This window comes from Coturnix japonica, chromosome 5 (genome assembly GCF_054131305.1).
Source record: "Coturnix japonica strain WE chromosome 5, WE-NBRP24, whole genome shotgun sequence".
Classification (NCBI taxonomy): Eukaryota; Metazoa; Chordata; class Aves; order Galliformes; family Phasianidae; genus Coturnix; species Coturnix japonica.
In genome coordinates this window covers 38484659-38512356 of record NC_140667.1, presented here as the reverse complement: position 1 = coordinate 38512356, position 27698 = coordinate 38484659, and the positions used below count along the sequence as shown (strand labels likewise).

The window sequence follows — 27698 nt, the reverse complement described above, 5'->3', positions numbered from 1 at the left end:
TAAAGCACTTCTACCAGCAAAATTTACAAGTCTGCATAAATATGTTAATGAATGAATCAGAGCATCCCCTTCCCCCAGAACCATTTCCTACCGAAGACAGATATGTAGATTACTTCATGTAGGACTTTTAAAACAAAGATATGAATAAAAATCCCAGAGGTAGAAAAAGAAGACTGATTTAAACTCTCCAGGCACATGAAATGAATCCTCTGTAAAGCACTCCTACCAAGATTCTCACCAGCCTCCCTACCTACACAAGGAAAGAAAACACAGCATCAACTTAAACAACAAACATTTGGAATATACATGTTCTTCTTAGGCATTTCCATTTCAATAATCAGCCAATCCCCTCATGCTGATAGGAGTGGAACTTCTAGAGGGAACAGTAAGCTTATTAGAGCTAATTCTTAATAGTCCTCTCAAGGCCTAAATGTTTGGTGCTAGAGTAGGAGAGTTGGATGGGAAAATGAACAACCACAAGTCCATGCTGGAAAGGATCCAGAGTGGCTAGAAATAGACATGCAGTGTGGTAAAAAATATACAAAATAAGTGGTAAACAGTGAATATAGTTACAAAACATTTGATGGGGATCACTGTGGTTGGGCTGGTGCAGCAGCCCATCATACTAACAGACAGCATGCAGCACCTCTGCTGGTCATGGGATATACAAACTGATTAAGAAAAAAAACTTCTCTGTGAGCACTGTTAAAGTAACATGTCTGTGAACAACATCTTTATTCACCAGTGTTCTAAGCTGCACTCCCCACGCATTGTCATGGTCTATATGCACAAAGTGCTCTACATGCAACACCCACTCAGCCACACATACACCTTCTGGGTACCAGCTGCCAGTGCTGCTCACATCTTCGCTTGGCCAAGAAACAGAGTGGGAAAGAAAGACATTTTTTTCAAGGTGGGGGGAAATGGTTTCCTACTTTTCAAAGTGCAATTCTCTTCCCCCTCATGTCTGCATTTCTTTCTTACCACCCACAGCTGCAAGCTGGAACCAAACGTACTGTACATTATAAATACACTCAAAGTCAATGTGTATGTACACACAAACCCTCCTTGCTCTCTCTCCTCTCTGTGTGGATTGTATTAGAAAATGCAGTCAAGCATGAAATGGCTCTTTTGATGCCTTCAGCTCAGATGAGCCTTGCATGAAAAAGCTGTGAGCCCTAGCACCTGAATACCCGTGGGAAAGGGAATGGAGAGTATCAGGACCATGAGTGGGAGTCGCTGACATAAGCACCTCATCTCTGCTGCTTTCTTGCTCACATAGCCATGCCTTGGGTACTTGGAATTACCCGAGGGGGTGGAGGGGTGGGGGGGGAGGGGCTATGCAGACACTGCAAGACAATAAATCAAAAGAGTAGTAATAATGACTCTCTTCCCTTCTAAAATAACTCATTTGTGCCCTTCAACTCCACTGTCTCCATTGGCAGATTACTGTCTGTAGACAAGAAATGCAAATGCTTATTATTATATTTGTGTAAGAACAATACTAAGAACACCCAGAATTGCTGAAGATGGCACAAAAATCTAGAACTCAGTGTTTTGAATAGTTTCTGAATTAAATTCTGAAGTCGAAAATGTCAGGGGGGGGGGGGGGGGGGGGGAAAAAAAAAAGAGAAACCCACTAAATTCCTAAATTAACCCCAGATTCAAATTCTATAAGCATGACTTGTACTTGGAATGAATTACACAGTGACATAAAGCCAGAGGAGCCCCAAGGCCAAAATGTAATGTAGGAGGCAAAAAAAAATCTCATACAGAGGAAGATCTCTCCTTCCCACCTCTTGAACTCCTTGCTTGTTCTTCTAGGTATTCTTTGCTAAGCTCTGCCCACAGCATCCTGTGTATGGAATGCAAAGAGAACCTAAGGGTTCTCAATATAGTTCCAGTCACCATACTAACAGCCATGTCAATTTATAATTAGTAGAGACAAGCCAGACAGAGGAAAGCTGAAAGTACATTTCCAATTGGAAGGGATAATCAAAAATAATTTTAAAATCAAGACAGTGTTTCAGCTGATATTCAATAGTACCCTAAAGCAGGTATTACTTCAGTTTAAGTTAATGTCTCTTTTCTGGCCAATCTCATACAAATACAGCACTGAATCCTTGCAACAACTATGCAGATAAAATCAAATAGCCTGAAATAGTTGATGCAGCCTCTACACAACCATGTGAGAAAATGAGTTCCTGCCCTTGTGTGTGCCCTGTGCTGACCTGAGCCTGTTCCAGTCCAGACTACCTAAGCACCTGACATCTTTTAAATGTAAGAAATGTCATTCTCACCTTACAAGTCTTCACCATCTGAGGTATCTAGAAGCGTTTTCAGCTCATCTCCTTGCAAGCAGAGCTTTCCCTCTAACTGTAAGAATAGTCCTTCAGAGGGGGGTATTGCTTAGTAGCAGTCCCAGAAATAAATCATATCTCCTTGTCCTAACAGCAGTCCCCAAAATTCAAGGAATGGCACATTATCGCTAAGCAACACACATAGAAAATCTGCTGATGATTGAATGTAACCTGGCAACAACTAGGTGACCTCAGACTCCTGTGCTGGCAACTTTTGCCTGAAAACAGGCATTCATTTGATTCTCCTTAGCCAACTGCAGCAAAGGGACTGTAACACTGATGTACAGCACCATAAATACAAGCAGCAGCAGCAACATAGTTATTCAAGTTAAAATATATGCACATTCCTTCCACCTGTCTATTTTCAGGGTAGCTACTATATCTGGAGCAATGTGTAGCACAACAGATTTCACCCATGCTGCAGGGACCTGCATTATAGACAAAATATCTAGAGCTGCATTTATCAGCGATCTCAATGCCAGAAGCTTCATCGCCATTAGCTTGGAGATGGAAAGAGGAAGAAACCAGGTGCTAGTTCAAAACTGCCCTGACATAATGCCAGAGATCTGTGAAAATCGATATGTTATTAGGAGCAATTAGCTTCCCAGTCTTGTGCTCTGAGACCCTGCCAGCTTTAATTTTGCACTTAGCATCCAAAGGAGCAATTTACTGCTGCTTCCCCACAAAGCTCTGCATAAACATCCTAGGGAGGTGGCAACAGGAGTACTCTTGCAACACAGAGATAGAAAAATATTCAGTATCTCTTCATGCTCTTTCTCTTGGTTTCTACCCTTTCTCCTGTATTAATCTCCATTCTTTTCTGCTTTCCATCCTTTTCAGCTTTCCCAGAATCCTTTGTTCTTCCTTGTGGTTTTCCCCCTGTCTCCCAGACTACAAAAGAGCTTTCTTTTTTCTTGAAATCTCCAAAAAGATGACCATGAAAGAATAAGGAAAAAAAAATATCTCCTCTTCATGAAAAGTTCAGCTGAAGTGAATGACAGTAAATCAGGGCACACTATGCATTCCTCATACAGTCACATTCAGGAGAGTCAGCCATCACTCCCCATTCCCACTGAGTAGGGCTTCTAGAGAAAAGCATTAACAGCAGAGAGGCATAATAGCAAGGACCAAGAGTGGAAAAGAACTAACATGTTAGTTCAAAACTATAGGAAATACAGACTGCACATTTCCACTTTCCTGCAAGAATTCAAATATCCTTCAAGATCTTGACCTTAAGAAAGAGAGCCAGACATCTCTTTATAAATCTTTTTTACACTGAAAAAAAAATCTGCTGTATTTTAAGATAAATGCATATTTTTCCTGCTCCTCCTGCTAGCACCGCAGAACCAGGAGCACTAGGAGAGAATGGTTCTATATACAGAACTTACAGCTGTGCTTGAATTCCCCTCAAGACTGGACTTACATATTATCCATACCCATTTGTAATAGCAGCACAGCATTCAGTCTCTTGGTGCCAGCATATAGAGTGGGGTGCCCTGAGCAGGCTTACTAGATGGCTGCCCCACCACACTGCTGACTCAGTGCCTGCTGGCCACAGAATCACAGAATTGTAGGGGTTGGAAGGGACCTCCAGAGATCATCGAGTCCAACCCCCCTGCCAAAGCAGGTTCCCTACACCATGTCGCACAGGTAGGCATCCAGGCGGGTCTTGAATATCTCCAGAGAAGGAGACACCCTGGGCAGCCTGTTCCAGTGCTCCGTCACCCTCACTGTAAAGAAGTTCTTCCGCACGTTCGTGTGGAACTTCCTATGCTGAAGTTTCATCCCATTACCCCTAGTCCTGTCCCCATGCACTACTTGTGGTCATCCACAAGGAAACCATAGCTTTTACAAGTTGGTATGTCAAAAAGCAGGACTCAGTTACAGCTACTCACAACCACTCATCTGCAACAGGAGATGATTAAACCAAATGAAAAGCTAGCCAAGATCTGTCCATAAACTTTTCCATTAACCTCTAGCAAATCCCATCTGTTTCATTAGATGGAAAGAAAGATTTCCAGGAGTGTCCCCATACACTCACAGAAAACACAAGGAGGTACAGAGATTCTGGGGGCCTAATCTAACTGGTTAAACTCTGCACAAAGAATAGAGTTTCAACTTAGTTCAGTGTCAAGAAAAGCATTTGTAACTGTAAAAACAAGTTGTATCTTACAAACTTCAAAGAAATTATGTTATCCAGAAAACCATCATCCAAAACAATCACAAACATGCAGAAAAAGCAAGGCTTGATCCCAGAGCTTCAAGGCTTGTTTCCTCAAAAACTCAGTGCAGGAGCTTATTTAAAGTAAGCAGACTTCCTGCACAATAGGTTCTGAAAGAAAACAGAGTTTTGCCTAAGTGGAAGCAATGGAAGTTTTGGGAGCATTATAATCATTTAGGCTGCAATCATACTGTGACCCAAGAGTTAATGCTCCTGTTTTTGTGTGGAAAAAAAAAAATGTAATGGGAATTTTAAATACTCACAGGCAGTTATGACTTCAGATATCACAGAGGGGCAGAAGCAGGGTTTCTCCCTGACAGCCAGGAGCCATGTGAAACCTGACAGGCCTGCAGATGGTGGCCAGGTCCAATCAAGGCAGCATCATTGCAATATGGAAGGTCCAAGGTCAAGTTGGGAGGTCTATCAGTCAGGCCCAGGATCAAGTACAGCGATCACTGGGCAGGGCAACAGTGAGAGGGCCAGGACACAAGCACAGTTGAGCAGACCCATGGCTGGAGGGGCAGAGTGGTAGGGAGCTGGAGTCTGGCCCTGCTGTGGCCTCCCTGATGCTGGGGCTAATGGCTCTGAGGCCAACATTTGGTCTTGAGCCTTGTGCAGGGTTTGGGGAGCTCTGAGGGACCGAAACAGTGCCACAGCAGGGTAGCAGAGGCACTGGGGCAGGCAGACCCTAGGGATGCTCTCACAGCTCATCACTGCTCCACAGTGATGTGGAGCCAGCAGTGCTTTAGTCGTTTTCCTCCCCTGACCCAAAAAGAAGCCCATGTCTGCTCTATGCATGACAATGCTTTTTCCAGCAAACTGAATTTTTTTCTTGGATGTCTCACACTGAAGTGCCACAGATCTCACCCCATGTACCCTGCCAAACAGGAATGAATAACTAGAAGGGATGTAAATGCAATTCACCAGCATTTGCAAGGACAGTAACAGAAAACAAAACAAAATATTCACCTAAAGGGAACCGTTAGAAATAAGATGGAGTTTTATTAGTCTAGCAAAATTCACTGCAAATAGTACCACTAATCACCAACTGTAGGTTTACTGCACTAGCAAGAACAAAGCTGTTCTGCTTTAAAGATTTCATCCTGCCAAGATGTCAATAGCATCTGCATTAGCTATTATGCACTGAAAATTCATGAAGATAAAGCAGTTGTTAGAGAGAGAGCACCAGAATTATAAGGAACCTGGACTGTTTCTTCTGATGCATAGCTACCTCACAGATCAAAGTATTTTTGTAACATTAATCCCAATTTCTCTTTTCTTCAAATAAAGACAATCACTTATTTCCTTATTCAACTTCCCCATCTACTGTACTGTATCTATCTACTTTACAGAAGGACCTTCATATACTGAAGTTCTGCATACCATTGCTCACAACTCCTCTGAAGAAAATCCCATTCACTCAGCAACTTCCAGTTTTTATTTTCAATAAGTTGCCTCTTCTGTTTTCCAGCTCTGATATATCTCTGATTTGTATATTACTGTCTTGAATTCAAAAGCTCCAGATTTGAACAGTGCATGTCAGTTAAGAGCAAATGAGCACTAAAAGTAGCATAATTACATAAGACACCCTTATCAGTACAATGTGTACAAAACATTTCCAAATGAGCAGCAAACGAGAGAGATAATGGAGCAAGCTTCAAGGCATTCATCACATTTTCAGGGATGCAAGAATACTGGTGGAGCAGTAATAATAATTGTCACTTATAAGGCCACAGCTACAGACAAAAATTGCTAGCAAATGTTTTCATAGATCAGATGACATCTGGATGAATATTTTTCATCAAATGTTTCTTTTCAAAATCTTGCAAAATTTATTGCACAGCATTATTTGGAATATTTCAAGACTTTCAACAAACACTTAAGTCTGAAAATAGCTTAGAAATGCTGGTGGGATAACATAAAACAAGAAGTTCCTGAAGAACATCTGAAGTACAAACCAAACCTATTTATTTACCTTGAAAGTCAGAACAGAATAAATATCCTATTTACCATTTCCTTTGCAATACCACTGTTTCCTCCCTGTTCCAGTATGCTATTTATTTCCTGTTTCCTAAGTTGTTTTTTCCAAACACAAGTAGAAATATCAAATTACTGTCAGAAAAATTACTACCTACATATCAATAAAATGGAAGTAGCAAAGGTAAAAGAGGCAAATTAACAGCCCCAAGGTGTATCAAGGTGCAGGGTTTATCACAAGCACTGTGATATTCTCTCCTCAGAGTAAAAAAATTAGCTCAGTTGATAAAGTTAAGACATCTAAATGACTGCAACAGCAGAAATTGATTGATTTTTTTTTTTTTTCAGAACTATCCCAATTTTTTTACTAGAATCCAAAATGAACAACATGCTTTTCTAACTTAGTACTAAAATGAGGTGGTGTGATACCCAAATCAAGTAAAGTTGCCCTGATAACCTTTAGCTCAAAGTGGATGAAATCTCAGGAACCTAAGTAAACCTGTGAAACTCCCATCATTACAGAGGAAAATCACATCAGTGGAGACACTCTAAATTTTAAATTGATCCTGAGGAGACATATTTGGAGACAGGATTAAAAAAAAAACCTCCACTACTAGACCTCACAAGGCTTGGAACTCTGGGTTCTCACTGTTCTAACTTCCATAATGAACCAGCCTTTCAGCTCCTGACGCAAACTTGTGACTATTGTATACAGAAGGCTCCACCAACTTACACAAGCATCAGGCTTATTATGTGCTTCCTCTCCTCCTGCCATGGTCACACATAGAAGAGGATAAGCTAACTACAGGGGTGAGGTATTGCCATGTAGTGAGCTAACAGTAAACAAACAGACAAACAAATTTAATTCATAATGAAAGGTAAATGTTATCTGATAAACTTAACCTCTCCCTTCTTCAGGCTGCAAACATTTAATCTGGGCTGGGGAGGAGCTGAAACAGCACTGAGCAGCATCATGGAAATATTTGCAGACAGAGACTGTAGCTTGTAAATGTTAGTGCTAGCCCTGGGAGGTGAAGAATGAGGCTGTGTTGCCATACTAAAGATTGGCAGAGACGCGGGGGAACCAAGGAGAAGTACACGGGCTCTTCAAGCTTACTCCAAATGTCACTCTAACATTTACAAAGCTGTGTGCAACTGTTTGAGAAGAAATCTCTTGCAAGAAGGCTTAGAACAGAAGAATTGTTCATCAAATGCTAGAACAGAATGAGAAAATCACAGGGAAATCTGCTGCTAGAATGAGGGTCTGAGAGTTTACATTATGTGAGTGACAGGGTATAAAAAAATTATGTGACTTCTCTTTAGTTCCAACAGCTCTAAGTCCTTTTTCACAGTACTGTCAAGCTTCATGAAGCACATGATCACTGTCTTCAGTATGTTCACCAAGAAAAAGGGATTATAGTGAACACGGAGCTTGCCTCATCTCAGAGGTACGCAGTGTAAGAAAAAGGCAGAAGATGATTTGAAGTAAGTGGAAAAAATTACACATGGAAGGCAATCAAATACAAGGGAAGGTGGTGGAAATTCCACCCCTGGAAATTTTCAAAACTCAACTGGAGACCAGAACACCCTGTTCTACTCTTGATGCTGGTCGCACTTCAAAGAGGCAATTGCAATAGGCTTCCAGAGATCCCTTTCAACTAGGATTATTCTATGACAAATGCAACAGTGCCCTGATTTTACTGGACAATGAAACATTTCAGAGACATCATACTACACCTGCAAATTGCTACTGAACCCTGAGCTGGAAAAGATTTTGCCTCATGTATTATAATATTAATGGTAAAGTTGCTTACAGCACGTTGCCATGACTGGAGAAACAGAAGATTTGAAGAAACAGGAGATTCAAAACTTGGTTCTCCTGCAGGCACTCTGTGTCCTTGGGTAAATATTTACCCCAGTTAAATTGTCTCATTAGAATTACAGTTAGAAGAATACTGTGACAGACTAACATAATCCACCTCTTCTGCGCCTTCTGTCCTTTTTTGCCCACAAGCTGCTATGCTTTCATTGAACAAACTGCCAGCGTCTCACACGGGCTCCTGAATCACAGGTGAAACATAAAAGGCTTAATTTTCCCTCATGAGGATTCTAAGGGTGGCTCACAGTACTCAACTTACTCCCCCAAATTTCCAGGAGGTACGTGCACTGCTATAAAATCCATAGATCTGGGAAATCCACTAGAAAGACAGTTATCATTAGCCTATCATCTTTGGAAAGGAAAGCTACGGTATGAACTAAATTTGTTACTTAGTGTAAAAGAACAGTTAACCTCCCCTCAGTTGTGTTTTCTGAAAATCATATTTTGCCTTTGGCTGCTGGCTTAAGGAAAGTGCACAGCATAGACTAAACAAGATTCAATTTTCTTTTTCTTTTTTTTCCTGTGATAGCCACTAAAGCCCAAACTTTGGGAAGTCTTGGAAGGTGTGCTTCAATAGGAAACTGTGCAGAGGGAAAACATGGCTCTACAAACCACAGACTAAATGTATCCACAAAAATCATACACCACAGTGTTATTGAAAATGTAGCAATTCTTCAACCTAGAAAATCTCAAGTTTAAGAGGCACCAGAAGTGAGAGTTCAAAGACAGCCATGCCGAATATACATAAGCATGTGATCAGAGTAACTACTTATAACTAATGTAATACCAACAGCTTAATAGAAAGAGGAACATCACAACACTCAGAAGGGTTGGCAGTAGGTCATCTATGGAGGAAGCTCAATACAACAGAGCAGGTAGCAAACTGGGAGGGTAACATTTCATATGGGATTTCAGACCATATCTTCCAAACTTAAAAAAGAAGATAAAATAAACAGCATTTATAATAGTAGAACCTGCAGAAAGGTCCTTTCAGAATCTTCTTATCCATTACAGAGCTGCTGCTTTCCCTAAAAACATTTGCAAAGCCAGCGGTCTAGGGGGGATGCCTGAGAGCAATAGTGCAGCATAGACAGTGCAGAAATGATGACACTAATTTACAGGGGTCCCACAGGCTCCATCCATTCCTATTCCTAATGAAGTCATCAGCAGAGATACAATGGCCATGGCTGCTTATCCAGCTAATTACAACTACTGGCCAATTATTGCAACCACAATAAAGAGGAAAACAAAAGCAGAAACTAGAAGTTGGCATGAGATGGCAGTTGATATTGCCAAGATCTTGAAAGCCTGAGTAAGAGATCCATGTTTAAGCATGTAAATTTCACTAGCAGATAAAAGAAATTAAGTCCTACTTTCAAGCAAGTAATAGTCACTGCCTTTTGAATATATGGTCTTCCTGCAGACCAAATTCCACTGTATGACTCTGGTACCTGCAAACAAATATGTTTACATAATAAAGAATATTAAATTTTAAAAGGGAACAAAAAAAGAGAATGGACATACACATGCATGGTACTTCTGTACTAATGGTAACTCAACTTACCCAGAATTTCTTTGTTTGGACAGTTAGAGGAATGTCCATGAGATATCCTTCTCTCTGACTGCAAACACAATCTAATGCAGTTTGCTCTCTTACAAAATCAGTTTTTCTTGGTAAGAACAGAGCTAGCAATTCATAGTCCAAAACACTGGCTATAATTATGCAAATTCATGCATTTATTCAACTGTTTACAAGCCTATCTCAAAATGCCTAGGGCTGTGGTGCAGGATCTTTGAAGTGCATAGACCAGCATTCAGAAGATGAGTTTACATAGAATAGCAGCCAGCCCAAACCCTCCATCCAGAACTCAAAGATTCAAATGTATGGAGAAGGGAGTTCCAGGAACCTTTTTCTTCTTGCCTGAGCTCCTAGAGCCCGCAGTGGTTGTAAAAGCTGATAAATCCTACTTCTTGGGAAGGCTGTGAAGGTTTAGTCAATCTCTGAGAACTCCTTGAGATCTATAAGTCAAAAGAACTTTTGATGTATAAATTAAAACAGTAGCTGTGATTGTCAGCCCTTTTGTTTTTGTGTTGCCCATTTCACTCTCATCAAAGCTCAGGGCAGCTGTCAGAATACAATGAAGAGTGTCATGCTTCAACAACACTAGCCTGATGCCAGCTACGTAAAGATTAAACTACTTTAGCTGTTACTGTTAGTAGACTTGCTGAGATAGCTCCTGAGGGATGGATGCTATTCTGACTCAAAATAAGACCAAATCTTGAAATCACCAGGTATCTTAGGCTTAAATGTAGCCAAAGTAGGGAATTATGCAATACAGTTGTTGCCAGAAGATTCTCAGATCACCATCCACAGTTTCGTTAACTTTTGCTGAAATACCATGACCTTTCCTGCTCCTAACAGAATCTGCAAACCAGTCTAAGATCACCCCCCATTTCAAGACATTCTCATCCCCTTACAGACAAGCTTTGAGAATGACTACACATCTTCTCTTTAACTTAGTTTTCCATAGTTTGTGCAAGTTTTGATGCTGAATTACTTGCTATGTATCCTACCTAAAGCACTTCTGTCCATTGTAATATATCCAAAGGTACATTCACTCTCCAGATTGCAAGCAGCTAACCAGATGTGATGTGTTTTGTTACAATATTTCTGATCCATTACATCAAATTATGCCAGATTAAATGCAGTCTGTCAGGGAAAAGGGTTGTCACAGACCTGTAATTTGACTCAAATCAAAAATTCAGCATCTGCTTATCAGTGTCTGAGCCTCCTGCATGACACCACCTTCAAAATAGCTTCTTCACTAAATGCTACGCAGCTTACCTGCAGAATTATCTTCTTAGAAAATAACTTAGTAATGGCTTGGCAGACAATAGAAAGCTTCATTTTGCCAGTGTTTTAAGGTTCTCTAGTTTCTTGCTCACACTTTTTACATAAAAACATTTTTAAACCTAAAAGTCACACAGACCAATAGCAAGGAAGAATCAGTTTCCCCATGCCACCAGCATTATTTACTGTTCAAAAGAGCAAAAAGGACAAACAATCAATATCCTTATCCCAAGGGAGATACCAAGGGAGATGTGCTTACGACTGTGATTAGTAAAAAGAACAATTTGCATTCACCTAAAACATCACCAAGACTCTTAAATGAAGTAAATATGGAACCAGGAGAGCAAACTGCAAGAGCCCTCCCAGTTAACTGAGTTGGATCACAGCTAAGATCAAAATGGATAATCACTGTCTATTTACTGGAAACTACCCACAAAGGTAACTTGATGCATATTTCTCTTGTAGCAGTTAGTTACAGAGTTAACTCTGTAACAAGGGAGAAAAGAATGAATCCAAACAAAGAGAAGAATCAAATATGGAAGCCAGGGTAAATTAGGGGATGGACAGACATGCAAATGTAGTTCTGGAAACCTAAATGCTTTTATGTGCATTACTTCACCAAACCTCTAAAGAGGTATCAAAGAAAGTGAGATTATTAAAACAGAGACCAACACAATTTAACAAAGCATGGCAAAAGCAGATGGGAGCGTGGCTATCAGATTAACCTTGCATAAAGGCTGTTGCAAATCCATCATGAGTTTTCTCTGAGACAGCCTGATGAGAACTGGCCCTACCAGTAAATTGTGTTTACTTCAGAGATGAAAATTTTTCTCTTCCCTCATTATGCAAGGCTGAAAAGGGGGCAGGGGGGAGAGATTCTGACATTTTCTACTGTTTTAAATGTTATTTCTCTGGAGTGATAAAAGCCATTAATCATTAGCAATGAAAACTGGGAAGGAAAAAAAAAAAAAAGTAATTACAACATCTGAAGGCAAAAAGTCATCTTGCAGCAAGCAACTTTATTTTCCCTCCTTCACTTTTTCCACAGTTTGCTGCTCTAGTGATATCTAACCCCTTTTTGTGGGCTTCCTACCATCTACACCTCTACTGTGTCTGCACCTGTACAAAAGGGATGAGAAAGTTGGGCTGTGGCTCAGGAAAGACAATATTCAGCAGCAGGAGCAGCATATGGGGGCTGCTCAAGTAAACAAGCTCATCAGAGCAGATCAGAGCTGCATTAGTTACATGCCTTTCACATCTATCCATATTTCAAAAGAGTCACACAACCCAACAAGAAGACAACAGACAGAAAAAGCTCTGTCTGTAAGGACAGAGTGGTACAGGAAGCCCACAGCTGGTACTTGGGATGGTTACATGCTAGTGGAATTGCACGTGAAGCTGGCATCAAGCCTTAGTGTCCCAGATGGCCTTTGATTTGACAGATACTCGTGACCTCATCCAGAAGCCTTCTCAAAAGAAATGTAAAGCCAAGTCAAAGCCAATATAAGGAAACAAACTTGTCATACAGAGGATCGTATACAATTTCAAAAATGATTTAGACAGAAAGTACTTTATAGCTACAGGAACAGTCTGAGCTTGAATGTAATAGCTGCCTACTGGGACAACTTCAGTTTGAAATTAAGTACATGCACTTCACCTGTCAGATTTCACCCTCCTACTGTTTATGGCTTCAAAATTAAAAAAAAAATTATCCCCACCTCCCCCCATCTTATATATTTTTTTCTCCTATTGCTGTGCAGAAACCTATACAAAGAACAGCAAAACTGGTCAGCTACTTGCACAAGACAAGAAACAGAATGTCAGAAAATTCCCACTTGTAAAACTGAAATGAAACCTTGTGATATTTTTCAAATCTCTTCTTCCAGTTTCCAACCAACTTTGGAAAACAACAAAATAGAATATGCACAATGCTGCCAAACGCAATATATCATTATCTCAATGGGAGCGAAGGGGCTGACTTTGCCATTACAGCAATTTTATAATGTACTAAAAACACTCTGTGTGATGTTAAAGCAACAAGAGTCACACCTAATCACATTACACCCTTTCGCCTGGGAACAGCATGGTTACACCTGCAGCTCCTTGGCCTTCCAGAGCATATATCTTTCTCTTAGCAAAACATTAACACCCCTCTGATGTCAGCTAGACTAAATATCATCTTCATGAAGGGAAGAACAAAACAGGAAAATGAAGAGGGCAAAGCTCTCACTTTGCACAAATTGAAAGATCAGCTCTGACCAACCAAGAATGTGACAGCCATGGAGTTTGATCAACCAGGCAAAATGAAATCTGGGCTATGCACCAGCAGGTGCCATAAAAATCCTACAAAATGTAAGCCTTTTCCATCATGTGGCTTAACTTTGGAGATACTGCACCTTGAGGTGAACAGCCTTTAAATCTTGTTCAGTATTTAGCACTGGGGATGCAACAGGAGCACTCTAAAACTGATGCTGATGAAAAAGCAGTCTCTCAACTCTTAAGCTCTAAATTTACAAGACATTCTGCAATAAGACTGCAACAAGGTTAAAGGGATTGCAGCTGGACGGCTTACTCGAACCAAGAAAGAACTGCCAACTGATTGCTCTCCACTGGGAACTTGGGAATGTGCACAATTTTATCTACACATTATCACTCAGCATTATGCCACTGCACTTCACATCCTATGGTGTGGAAGCCAGAGAGAGTTAAGACTTCCTCAGGTTTGGAAGGAAAAGTGGCAGTTCTTCAGAGACTGGTAGTAAAACACACATTGATGGTATATAAGAATAAGTGAAACTGCCAACTAATGGTGATACTGTAGCATGGAAACAGGCTTAGCGCTCAGCACAAAAGGACACAAATGCTGTTTTGACCAATGTCTTGAATGTGGATTGACAATTTTCTTCTTCAACAACATTAAATTATGTAGAGCTTGTACAGCACTGGCTGCCAGTAAAGCAGAAGTATATGTTTTAAATGACAAAATACATCTTCATCAAGGTTGTTATTATTTTCTTAAACTGCCAGATGTGAATCTCAGTTCGATAACACAGATAAGAGTCTACACAAGGAAGAACACAATAAAGCTCAAGCTCAGTCTTGGATTTCTGAGGAGTGATAATGCAAAATACTTGGACCGGAAGAGAGCAGAAATGCTGTTGAGCTAAACCATCTAAACTATACCAATGATACTAGTGATTTTCTGGACATTCAATTCATTCCACAATCAAAGCACTTTCTTTTTTTTTTTTTTTTTTTCCCTGCCACTTATCCTTTGCTTCACAATCTGGTGGTAAAAATTCCGAATTACTCTCTACTTTGCTGAAGCAACATTTGTCAGGACCTCTATTAAATTCATACTGAGCCCCTACTAACGCTGTGGGAATATAAAGCAGACACAAAGACCAAGACTCTTAGCACCTATTCAGCAATTCACTTTATGATTTTCCTTTATTTGATCTGGAAGAAGGAAATAATATAATTTATCTCTCTTCAACAAAATATTTTCAGATCTTTACTTTAAAAATATATACAGAAAACATAAACTGATATATTAAAAGGAAATTGAAAATTAAAAATTAAAAAATAGTTAAGTGTAGATAAATTTGGAATCTACTTCTGACAGGTGTCAGAGCCTAACACTATACTGTCATCAAACACAGCTCAATTTACTTCCCTTTTAAATGTGAATGTAAGGGCCAGTGAAAATGTCAGACTGATGTGATGGAAGAGCATCTAGGATACATATAGAAAAGAATGCTTCCTTCATACAAATCTCACCACCACGCTATCATCTTAAAATAACAGAGTCATTCAAGAGCAGAAAAACCCATAGCTTAATACATAAGCCATCATTCCCATATATCTGGATTAAAGGGATGTTAGCTCACCACCTGCAGGAGCAGACATGTAGCCCCCCTTGTAGAAGGAAAGAGCCACTTTTCTCAATTTTTCACAATAACATGATTCATAAGCTCCTACACCAGGCTCAGTTGCATTCCATAGAGCCGCAATACAGTATTCGCCGCGTGCAGCAAGCCCTGCTGGAGGCTTCCTCCTCAGTATATGTGGAGGATCTGCAGCATACAGACGGATGGAAGAGTTGCACGCATCCAGGAAAAAATACAGTTTAGTATCTCTTCCACATCCTTCTGAAGTTAATAAGTGCGCAAATCTTTTCCCCCAAGTGTGCCTAGAGGAACTCAGCAAGTCAAGTGAGCAGCAACCATGGGGTAATGAGGCTGTGGGGCACGGGGCTTTCTGTGCTCCTCCAGACCCTGGGGCAGTGAGCGCTGCCTGAGGCTGTGAGATGGCGGAGGAGACTGCCTCTGCCTTCTTGCTTCTGCTGAGACTGCTGAGGAGTATTTGCTGTGTGTCTTTACAAGGGAATAAAGACAGCGGTGTGTCTCATGGGGTGAAACTGAAAACAGAGAAAATAGGGAAAAGGAGCAAATCCCAGCTCTCCTCCTGTAGGGTTTCTACGCCCCATCAGCTCCCAGTGCTAGGAGTCGTACCCACACCTGCCCCAGTGCTGCATCAGCAGATGGTGATTCCAGGGAATATTTTCCTAAATTGCAGGTGGAAGACTCCACTGTAGAGAACATCCTGTTTTTTAAAATAAGCATCTGAGATACTCTGTGACAAATAGGAAAAAGGAGTGGTCTCCTAATGAGATGGGCCTCTTGTTCACAATTCCCATTATATGAATCCTCCTGCACAATTTGAAAGCATTTACATGCCCTCAGGAGTGCTTTTTGAACCAGATTTCTTTCACAGAAGAAACTCAAACAGAAATGAAAGCCAGGTTCATCCAGTGTCACACTGCAAAGCCATGCCAGTGCAAGGATGCAGCCCAGTGCTCTAAACTACTGCACCACCAGCACCATGTCACTCTTAACCTCCTTTCAGAATGCACCAAGGGCTACCTGGTCCATCCTCATTCTGCTCTTCATCAGAATTATCAGAATATCAAGCTGAAATCAAACTAATGTAGCAGTCAACAGTCCCCTTGTGCACAGGGAAATAATTCAGAAGCATAAATAAATCTAAATCTGTACAGAAAAAAAGGGCAGTTCTTGACATCACTTGAAACATAGATGGTGAGACTCTACAGAAACACCTGTTTCTCTTTCAAATTCTGCAGATAAAAAGTGAATCAAAAGGGAAAGAACTGAGGCATAAGATAGCTTTTTAAGATTTCAATTAGCTTTTTATTTGGACTAGGACTTATTTACTGCAGAGTTAAGCATCTTTCATAGTTACAGTTTCTCTATTTATATCTGCTAACGGTGCAAATTTCCTGGTTCCCTGATTCCAGACCAGCTGCTGGGCACAGCTGTGCTCCAACAAATGCACCAAAACCAGCAGGGACTGCTGCAGGACTGTCACACTTCCCTGATTCCACACATATCTGGGAGAGGAAATCATACTGCTTTTCTCACACAGTCCTGACACAGTTCAACGGAACAAAACCAACCTAATTAAAATACTTCTATATTTTTAAGGGGAAAAACAAAAACAAAAAAAAGAAGAAGAAAAAAAAGACCATTCTGAGAAGGTTCCAAGATTTAACACCTTTCAGACATAGCACTAGCAGATCCCCCTATGAGGTTGCCAATATAAAGAATATGGGAATATAGGTGTACAGTCACTTGCAAAAATCTTGGTCAGATCAGAGGATATCTTGTTAGCAATTAGCCAAGTGGACAGATCAAGACACTGAACTGCAAGCAATCTAATGTCTGGCACCAAAGTACATAGTTTCGGTTTAATGGAAATAAGGGGATGTAATAGCAGAGCAACTAGCAAAATGCCTCATCAACATGCTGCAGCTGTATAATCACATATTTGGCATCTAAATCTTGAAGTAGGCTTCAGAATGTAGATTTCATATCCATGTGGGCATCAAATTCTATGCTGCAGCAAGAGCAAAGCTGCATCTGGGTGCAAGGACTCAGGTGCAGCTTCTACCTGCAATGTACTACTGTCTAGCTGGATTCTATCCATGCTTTCCTCAGCCACTGGCAGAGTCCTGGCAGTTGTGGGCAACAGTCTTACCTTTAACAGACTTTGCTCTGAAGGCATGCCACTTACGCTTTGGAATTTTATTTTCAAGAGCTGGATTCCCTAGACTCTACACAGTGCCGCCCTAATCTTTGACAAGATTTCTTGCTTTTATATATCAGAACCCAAATTTTTTGCCTAAGATTATACAATGCACATGACAACATGACCGCAATGCAAGCGAACTAAATAGTGACTACTGCACTTAGTGCTGCTCTCTTATTATTCTGATGATGGGCAAACCCTGGGAGGATAGAATAGCAGTCAGAAAAGCCTCTGGCATCTGCTTGCCATAAAGGTGAACAGTTAGTGAACAGCACTACCCATACTTGCTTCTGCTCATACACAGGCTATAGAGAATGAACATTACAGTAAGCTCTCCTTTACCAGCAATTTACTGACAGACTTTGGACACACGCTATACTTCACCATGGATCTCATACTGCTGTGTATATACCTTTTCCAATTGGGATTTGAGTTTTTCTGGCAACAGCTTTTCCCCACTCTATATCTGACAATACCTTTCCTAAAAACTTCCTTTACTGATCTGATAGCCTAACATGTCACCTAGTACTGTATCTAGTTTACCTTATTCTAGATTTCTGCAATTCTTTATTAAGAGGTATTAAAGAAGTTGTGTTATTTTATACATTTTTACACAACAAAATCTTCTACCATTCCTAATTCAGAATGAATTATAATAAGTAATAACATTAAGAATCAAACAAAATATACTTTCAGAATCAGTGTCTTGCATATTTTATATATTTATCCACTTTTTCACTAATTGGGAAAACATGCTGAGTTATTAGCAGGATTTAGAAAGAAAAAGAGATCTGCTGAAGTTAGAAGACATTTGTAGGTTTTCATTATTCAGAGGCATACATTTCAAAGATATATACAAGCTAGAAACAGAAGAGCCAGATAGCTCTCATTGAGCTCCCCGCCTTCCCTTCCCTCCTACAAAGAAGGGAATAATTAAGGAATATAACAGCATGGCCATACTGTGCTGTTTTAGCCACTTTTATTTCCAGTGTTTAACTGATTATTTCTATCCCTACCCTAGAGTTTCTCGGAGAGCAAAGTCAAACAAACAAACAAGAACAACAAAGAACACATAACGCGTATTGACAGGACATTGTGTTGTTCAACACTTCCCTTTTTCAGTTAAACTTAATATTCCACAGCTCCTATAAACTTCCTTCAGTAATTTCCCTTCCTTGAGAAAGGTAGTCCTTCCATCAGTGCAGATTAGATCATGATCGTCCCCGGTTATCATGTAACCTTCTTTCAGTCTCCTGATTATATTTCAACTTCTTAATATATATATATATATATATATATATATATAATTTTTTTTTTGCCAGTTTCTTAATAATTTTTAATTTTAGCCTAAATTACTCAGCAGTAGTATCTACATTTAAAAATATATATATATTAAATAGGGAATAGCCATGAAAGTTTGTTGGGGAATATACTTCTTATACTCATATTTCTTGAATACATATTTCTACCAACAATTCTCACTAGCATGCCTGTGAAAGTCCAACATCACTTCAATACTACGCAATTTAACTGGTTAGAAGTTGATATTCAGGTTTATTATCTTGGCAAAGGTCAATGGGTAAAACTACTTAAGACTCCCTTCTTCTGTGCTCTGCAAATCTAGTATTACTATTGAGTTAAATATATCCAGCCAATCACTGACAAACCATACAAAATCCCATCATTTGTTTAGTGCTTCATAAAGGGCAATGAATAATTTTACCTTTTCAATGCCAAAGCAACTAGAAAGCTTTTCCCCTCGAGTGGCTCAAGAGGTATGACATTTGATCTACAAAAGATTGCTTGTATACCTCAAGAAAAAAGAACCAACACTGCCTGAAAAACCACACCTAAGGACTGCATTATCACTGAAGGTGTAGAAAAGTAGCACAAGGCAGAAAGCCACTGCTGTTTTAAAAGAAAATTTCTGTGACCTTTAAGGATTTTTAATAAACACTGATGGTCTGGGCAATGCTGTTCTTTGGGGGATATAAACTCAAATTATTAATATACAAAAGCAAAAGCTGCCCACATTTTTCTACTGATGCATCATCTAGGAATAGTAGAAAAATTACTTAGATAACACAGAAAGAAATATCAATCACTAGGTTAGCTTTTCTACCTGTTCCCATGCCAAGGCATCCATTAGGCTCAAGAAAATCTATGAAATTGAAGGTCAAAGATTAACTAGAATCAATGTCGTAATGGTCTTCTGCTTTTCCCACCCTAGAATCTGAAACATTTAATGAGTCATGAATTTTTCACTTTACAACTCTTTTATGACTTAGGAAAGTCTTATGTATCTGTTTTTGTTTTGCAGCTGTGGAAGAAGCAGCATAGAAAAATGCAACTTGTCTGAACTGTTGATAAACCAGAAAGAAAAACAAAAAGCATGTCTTTACTGTGTATCTTTTTTGAATCACTGTACTGGTTATATCCCATGTATGTCAAAGCTTGTTTTGTGAAAAGCCCTGATCAAATTTACTTGATCAGCCAAGCAGTGACACTGAATTTACATGACACAACAGCCCTGCTCACACAGCTCACCTGCAGGTAGTTAGTGGGATGACAGCCTTGCAGAGCAAAGAGGACATATCCCAGCATGGGTTCTAAACAGCACCTCCTTTGTAGCTTTGCAAAAGCTTTGCAAGTAATAGCATAGTTGCAGTTCTACCCGCGGTCCCAGGGAGATCAGTGTATCTTCTCTCAATGTCGAGTAACATTTCATGAATGCTCATTTATTCTTAAAGTTATTGACAGTGTAACTTAAGTTTTGTCTTATAAGCACATCTTCAGTGACTTCCTCCATATATTAGCTGTCCCTGAGTCCCCTGGATTCTGTCCAGGCATACAGGGAATGTCAGTTGAGTTAATGCAATGCAGGATAAGAGAGACTGACCCATGGGAAGTTGCACAGTAATCAGCTTTTCATTACTGCTTGGCTGAAAGGCCTAAATGATTCAGCAGTGCTCTTCTGAGTGGGAAAACAAACAAGGGGGGGAATGAAGGAACTTAGGTTCTGATATAAATTATCTTTTCCCTATCAGAGTATGTAAGCATTTATCTCTAGGAATAGCTAATAAACTATTGCAGGGACTGTATCAGCATGCCCATTGAGGTTGGCAGGTATTATCTTACAGACCTCAGACAGCTTTTTGAAGGTGGAAAAAGTTTCTTAGCGAACTAAGACTAATAACTAAATTATCTGATATCCTAAATTCAGAAATTTAAATCCCAGTGTAGTAAATTCACCCACCTCAGCCCAGGTCTTTGGCTAATTACTTTTGTAATCTTTATTAGGTAACCTAATTGCTCTGTATCTCAGTTTCCCAAAATGTAAAATGGTAACAATACCTATCTCTTTTTGAAAACACTCTACTTACATGCAAAAATGGCACTTCTCTGTGTAGGACCTTCACTTTGCATTCTTATGAATAGTTCAATGTGGTGACAATTGTTTAGCTACTCTGACATCCCTAGAACAGACAGAGAGGTCAGTAATGTACTGGCGTTCCCTCAGTTATGACCTTGCCTATTTAAGTTTGAAGGATCTCCCGTGGGTTATTTGTATGCAAGGATGCAAAAAATAATAATTACCTGAGCTTCTATCTCTGGCTTCCACGGAGAGAAAGAGGATAATACTGTGATTTGGCAGGCTCCACATTACTATGGCAGAAATAGAGTACAATTGATATTGATTGCCAGTGCGCAAAGACAGCCTCAGCATAATGTTGCATGATCACTTCTTAAGTGCTTCTGCCACACCTGAGTGATGAGCATATCTTGATCCCAAACATAAAGAAGTCTAATGCCAGGACCCCTGTATCTCTCTTCCCAGTTACAGCATTTTGGTTCTCCTTCCTGCCCTGGAGTCCTCCTAGGTAGCCTTCACCAAGATGTAACTGAAGAATGTAACTCAATAACAAAGTTGAAGCAGAAAAAGATATAAAACCGTCACTTGTAGGCATCCAAACAGATGCTGAGTGACACTTCCTAGCACACAGCATCCCTACTAACAGGATACTTCTTTGCAAGGATCCATGTGGGAGAAGAAAGCTATGGGTGCTACACAGTTTTAACAGGATTTTGTCAGTCAGTGCTTCCCTAGAGCACACTGACCCAGTAGATCTCAAGAGCCTCAGGTCAGTATACCTCCCTAGTCTGAGCAGTGAGGTGTCTGGGAATAAACAACTTGCAGGAGAAGAGACATAGCAGCTGTTTCAGAACTTCTGAAACTTCCTGAGTGAGACTTTGCTGGTGGCACAGATGAAGGAATGAAATGTAGGCAACACACACGCACACAAAAAAGGGTAAACAATCAACTTTTAACTTTTATGATGTCTCCCAGAATAAAACAGTAACTAACTAACTAACTAAATAATAGACAGACTTAGCAAACGGTAACTAGCCAGCAGGAAAAGGCAAAAGAAAAGAAGACATCACAGCAGTGTAAATCAACTAGGTGAGAAGTGAATAAATGAGGATACTGATGGCTAATCTACATCCTGTCACTCTGACTTTATAAGCAGATTAGCTCTTGAGGCTATGTGTGCAAAAGCACCCCTACAAAAGCACTGTCTTTGTCACTCTCATCAGTATTCACAGCAGACCAGGTTTTCACTTTATGGCTGCAGTGTTCTTGTTTCTTCCACAGATCCATTAGAGCTGTGCATGCTGCACAGTCAATACCAATTCCAGCATACACTTTTCTGCCTTTTTTATTTGGACAGAAGTCTTTCTGTCTTGTGCATCCATTACTCTTTGACATGGCTTTTTGAGGTAGTCCTTTATTTTTCACTTTATATAATTTTTAAGCAGTTCAAGTACCTTTGACTTTAAATAAAAAGAATTAAAGTGAAACCAAAGTGAGACGCTTAAAAATGGCATAGTAAAACACTTCTGTTTCTCTTTACTGCATGTCTTTTCCTTTTGCCTGATTACTTAACCTAAAAGGGCTATAAAGTGGCACGAGAATAAGATACGAGCCTAGATACAGGACTGTGATGTGTGTGACAGTCTGGGACAGCAGTAAATCTCCCTGCTGAACATTGCACAGTCTCCACCTTCCTCATCAAGGTGACTAATGCCAAATCCTCCACACTCCAGCAGGTCTCCCTGCATCACAACAAAACTACTGGAAAGTATAATGTTGACTGTTACCTGTGCCTTACTTTAGCCACACCTTTAGCAGACCAACACTGTGCTCAAAAAGAAGAAAAGCGTGAATTACAGCTTTGAGGAAAGGACTTTGGCTGCAGTGCTAAATCATCCTCTAGAAACACATGATAGGGTGGGAAAACCTAAAACTCTTTACTGGTCAGTCCTCAGAGATGACAGGGCAAAAATACAATCATAGAATCATAGAATCACTCAGGTTGGAAAAGACCTTAATGATCATCGAGTCCAACCACAGCCTACTCATAGTACCCTAATGTAGAATGAATAATAATAATAATAATAATAATGTAGAATGAAGACTTAATAATATAAAGACTTAATAATATAAAGACCTAATAATGTAGAATGAAGACTTGCACAAATAAAACAAAAGGGCTTACCACAGAAAATTTACATCAAAAATCCAAACCATAATAAAAAGAGAACTTCAGTGGGGAGCCAGTAATAACATGGTGAAAACATGGACGTGTTCCTGACTAGAATCTGAATTGTTAGGCTCCTGCTCTGAGTTCAGTGCAAGAACTCCAGATTTTTGTGAAAGTGCTTACCATCAGGGGAGTCTTTCTTTTGATCTCATTTTTATCTTTAGCCACAAATATTTATGTCAGAGATCTTTTTGAAAGGCTGCGGTAAAAGTAGTGAAGCACAGGAACAAGCTGCCCAGAGATGAGGCAGAAGCCCCATCCATGGAGACATTCAAGGTCAGGCTGGACTAGGTTTAAATCTAGCAATTTCCCTGTTCATTTCAAGGGAGTTGAACCAGATGACCTTTAAAGACTCTTCAAACAATTCTACAGCTCTATGAAAATATTTTGGATGTTTTCAATATTCTTGCCTCTTTCACACTATTCAGCAAGCATGTCTTTTGCCAAATACTCATTCAGGGGTAAATCTTCTCCAAACATGGCAGGTAAGAAACACAGCACAATTTCCATTCTGCTCTACTCAGCCCCAAACCCCCTTACTCTGTTCCCTGGACTGGATTCCTGAAGGTCTCTAATGGTTCTTTCTGTCTTCAGTTTTCCTCTTCTTGTCACACAAACTAAAGAGCAGAAATCAAATCTATAGAAGAGTTCTTTTCACCATTCTACTTTCCAGCTCTACCCAAGACCAGGCAGGTCAGAAGGACTGACCTACCTTCTAATCTCTAATGCAAATACCCTAGGAGAAGAATAAGGCATATAAAGGATAGCTACTCTGCATATATTTTTCATTCCGAGCACAAACATAGAACTGACTGAGCTGTCAATATAAAATGCTTTTCAGCTGAGGGCTGAAAAGTCATTTTCCATTTTACTCATTTAATGAACGGTACTGGATAAAAAAATCCCTATTTAAAATACCACGTTTTCCTTTTCTCAACAGTTTGAAATGGTGGCTGTGGGTATTGGGGTGATCAGACTTAAAAGTACAATTCTACGTGACTTGATTTGAATCCTAAACTCAGATGCTTTGATACAGCTTCCACCAGCAATTTCTTCCAGCCACCCTGTCCTTCTGGTTCCTTCAGCAATATCACAACCTAAAGGACTACAACTCTTCCTTGTTCAAAAGAAGACAAATGTTTAGTTGCTCCACAGAACATAAGATCAGGATGGTAGGAAAGTCTCATCCAGAGGGATTTAGCAAGACCGCAAGACCATGCCTCAGCAGGCAGAACTTTACAAGTCAACACCTGTAGGCCATTAAAAAAAGAAAGTAAGAAAGAAAAAGAAAGAAAGAAGAAAAAACAAAAATGATGGAAAGAAACATCATGAAAAGAAGAGCATGATGCTGCTTTTCTTGTATATTTTCCTGTTGCTTTACTTATGCAGTGGGACAGACTTTGCATTAATATCATGGATATGTCCTGAGTGTTAGTTTTTACCTATTCATCACCTATAACTGCAAAGCAGGAAGTAGCCCTGAAACTTGTACTGAGAATCCATTTATCAGGACGGAATTTCCCTCTTCTGTGCCTTACCCTTCAATTTGTTCTTCATCACACACACAAAAATGAGGATGCTGGTAATGAAACAAACACAAACAATGAAAACTCTCATCTATGCACTCTTAGATCTTTTAGAAAAGTGAGAGAGAATGGTATAACTCAGAAGTGTCCTGTCTTGGGCACCTAGTGAGAGTTCTACCAGGACAACCCTGTGAGCTCTTCTGTTGATTAACTGCCTGTGCAAAAAGGCAGAGAAACCAAGCAGATCTGACTGAGCTAATAAACACCACCAGATATGACCTTTCCACACTTGTGGTGATGGCTGTGCTTTTGAATATCCTTACCATATCACATAATAGCCTCATTCGATCAATCAAAGTGTCCAACAGATGACTGTTTATCTCCACATGGAGAGAGTCAATTAAAGGAACATCATGAATGCCAAGTTCTTCCTTTTCACTGAGATGAATAGAGAAGAAACGAGAGAGAAAATGAGAGTGCTGTGCCAATGCCTGCCTTTCAGTGTGAAGGCTTCCACTGGGCAAAGCAGAGAGATAGAGAAAGCTAATTTCACAGATAACATCTCAAAGGCCTACACAGTCATTCCAAATGTTGGAAATAATTTTTTATGACAAGAGAACGTACCTCATCCTGGCTGCTTCCATCAAGATATTCCATTAATTGTAGGGACAATTGGTAGTCTCAGCAGAAATACAAAATGATCTGATTCAAGGGTATGAAAAAGGAAGGGGGGATGATGCCACTGGGACTCTGATCAGCCACTGAACAATGAAAGCCTCAAACATATACATTGCAAGCAATTTGGTATTGTTCTGGATCATGCATATGGCATGTGTGATGATTACATGGGAGAGTTGGATGAGACTGTGAAAAAAAGTTATTTTCTGAATGATGATGTATCACTCCAGATGATCCATGATTTAGTAAACAACCTTCCCTTGATACAGCGTGATTCAGGCAAAACTGATCTTCAATGATAACTTTCCCTTTAACTTTGGAGTCATCTGAGCAGCATCATAACTTCACTTATAGATAGAGGTATTTTGTGGCTTGTATTAAGGAGAAACCATTGATCTGAGATGCCACTTATAAACAAGTTGATAAACACACTATCACAATATCAGTCCTGTAAAAGACTGTACTAGGAAAAGTGTTAGAGGTTAAAAAGCATTAACTAAATGTTTTTCCTGATTCCAACCATGTAACATCTGTTTTGTTGTTCAAGTGCCCTTTACAGGAGCTGACAGCAGCACAAAATCTAATCGTTTTGCATGATTATATTTCTTCAACTGGGGGGATCTTATGAAAGCTACACTCAGCAATAAACAGCCAGAAACACAGAATTTTAGAGAAAGATACCAGAAATATTTTTTCTGTAGAATCAGTTAACATATTAAGGTTAGTTAAAGAGAACCTGGAATACTAACAAATTCACATGCAGCAAAGATGACATACATGGCCGTAAATATCAAGAGCATATGATGATGGAGGCAGGATGAGTGAAAAAGAAAAGAAAAAATCACAACCATGTCATTATAGAATATAGGAGAGAGAATCAGTTTATTTTCATATGGTCTCAGATTTTCCAGCTGCTCAGCAGCTGCTGTTGGATATTGTCACATCAATGAAACTCTTCGAAGTTAAAGTTCAACAGCCTAAAGACCGTGAAATGATATTTTCCCAAAAAGATGTAATCTATTTGACTGCAGAATTAACTACACACTCTTCTGTACTGAGGACATCACAAAGGCATTACAAGGCCTCAAATGCCATCACTTGTTCCACTGATAGATATTCAAAGCAGATTGGAAAGGCTCACAATACGGCTCCACAGAACTGAAAGAATGTGAAATTGTTCCCTCATTTTGTTTTTGTTTCCTTACAAGATCCACCTTGACTGCACTATCCTTATTGGATACAAATGGATTGATGGGAAATGAGAAAATGAACTTCTTGCACAAATGTCCTAAGCAAAGCTAAACATGCCTCAGATAATATAGATAATATAGAATAGAGACTTCACTAAGAAACTAGTATTGCAAAAATACAAATGGGTGTGAAGGGATTACTTGACCTTTTTCCAAATTCAGATGGAAACTTTTCTTCTGCTTCTCAAAGACATTTTGGCAAACTGTATGGCAGGAATCTACCTGACATTAATAAGTCAGTGACAGAATGACTTCTGATTACATTTAAGATCGGAGCTCTGGATCTTAAACATCTTTTATTTTATTTCATGAAATCATAAAAATTATTCTGATGTTTTGTCTTTCCTCAAGTCCTTGAGTATTCAAGATCCAGTTGGGATTAAAAGCATTACAACACTGCAGCAAAGGTTTTATTCCCAGTGTGTCCAGCAACACTCAGGATATAAGAAAATCTATTCCCTTATTTCACTGCAGATTCAGAAGGACTGGACAGTCTAAATGCATTTTAAGTTTTTTAAACAAATCTCCATGTATGTAATCATCAAACATCTTCACTAAAATAAAAAAAAAAAAAAAAAAAAAATCTATGCTGCTACCTGTGCTTGAGACAGCAAAGGATGTAGCACCTAAACCATGCAGTAAATGATTTTGTAGCATTTCTTATTACCAGTAATTTTACAGCATCTCTGTTTATTGCATAGATAATGGGCAGATGTTTGTTGTCATTAAACTGCTCTTAGCAAACATTACCATAAAGGTATTTGGCAGATAATAAAACAGAATGTGTATCCCTATGCTCAACATCATCATTGCCAACAGCAGGTATATTGCTGTTCACAAACAGTATGTTACAAAACACAGAGTAAGCCTGGTTTGCTGAGGAGTTAATAACCCATCTGCGAGCAAACCAAAACAGGAAGGGACACTGGTTCCAGCTTTTCAGAGAACAGGAAAGGGATATCTGTGTCTGCTGCAATGATTACTGGGTGAAGATCAGAATAAGAAAAGGTCTTGAACACGACTTATCTGTTTTACCTGTAGAAAACCCATGGAATGTCCAGTTCTGAGCAATTAATTCCAAAGGCTTAAAATCTAAATTTCAGTGCCCTTTATTTCAGCTTTAAGTACCAGGCAGCCTCACACTAACCTGCATTTTCTAATCTTATTACTATATATACCTCTTAATAAAAGAAAGGACAATCAAGACAGTTAACTAGGAAAAAACATGAAAAAGGAGTGATCAAC

At 39.5% G+C, this 27698-nt stretch overlaps 1 protein-coding gene across 40 annotated transcripts in view; it reads right to left on the bottom strand.

The window, feature by feature from the left end:
* NRXN3 (neurexin 3) overlaps window positions 1-27698 on the bottom strand; it is an 887795-nt gene that overhangs the window by 581736 nt on the left and 278361 nt on the right. The window lies entirely within an intron of this gene.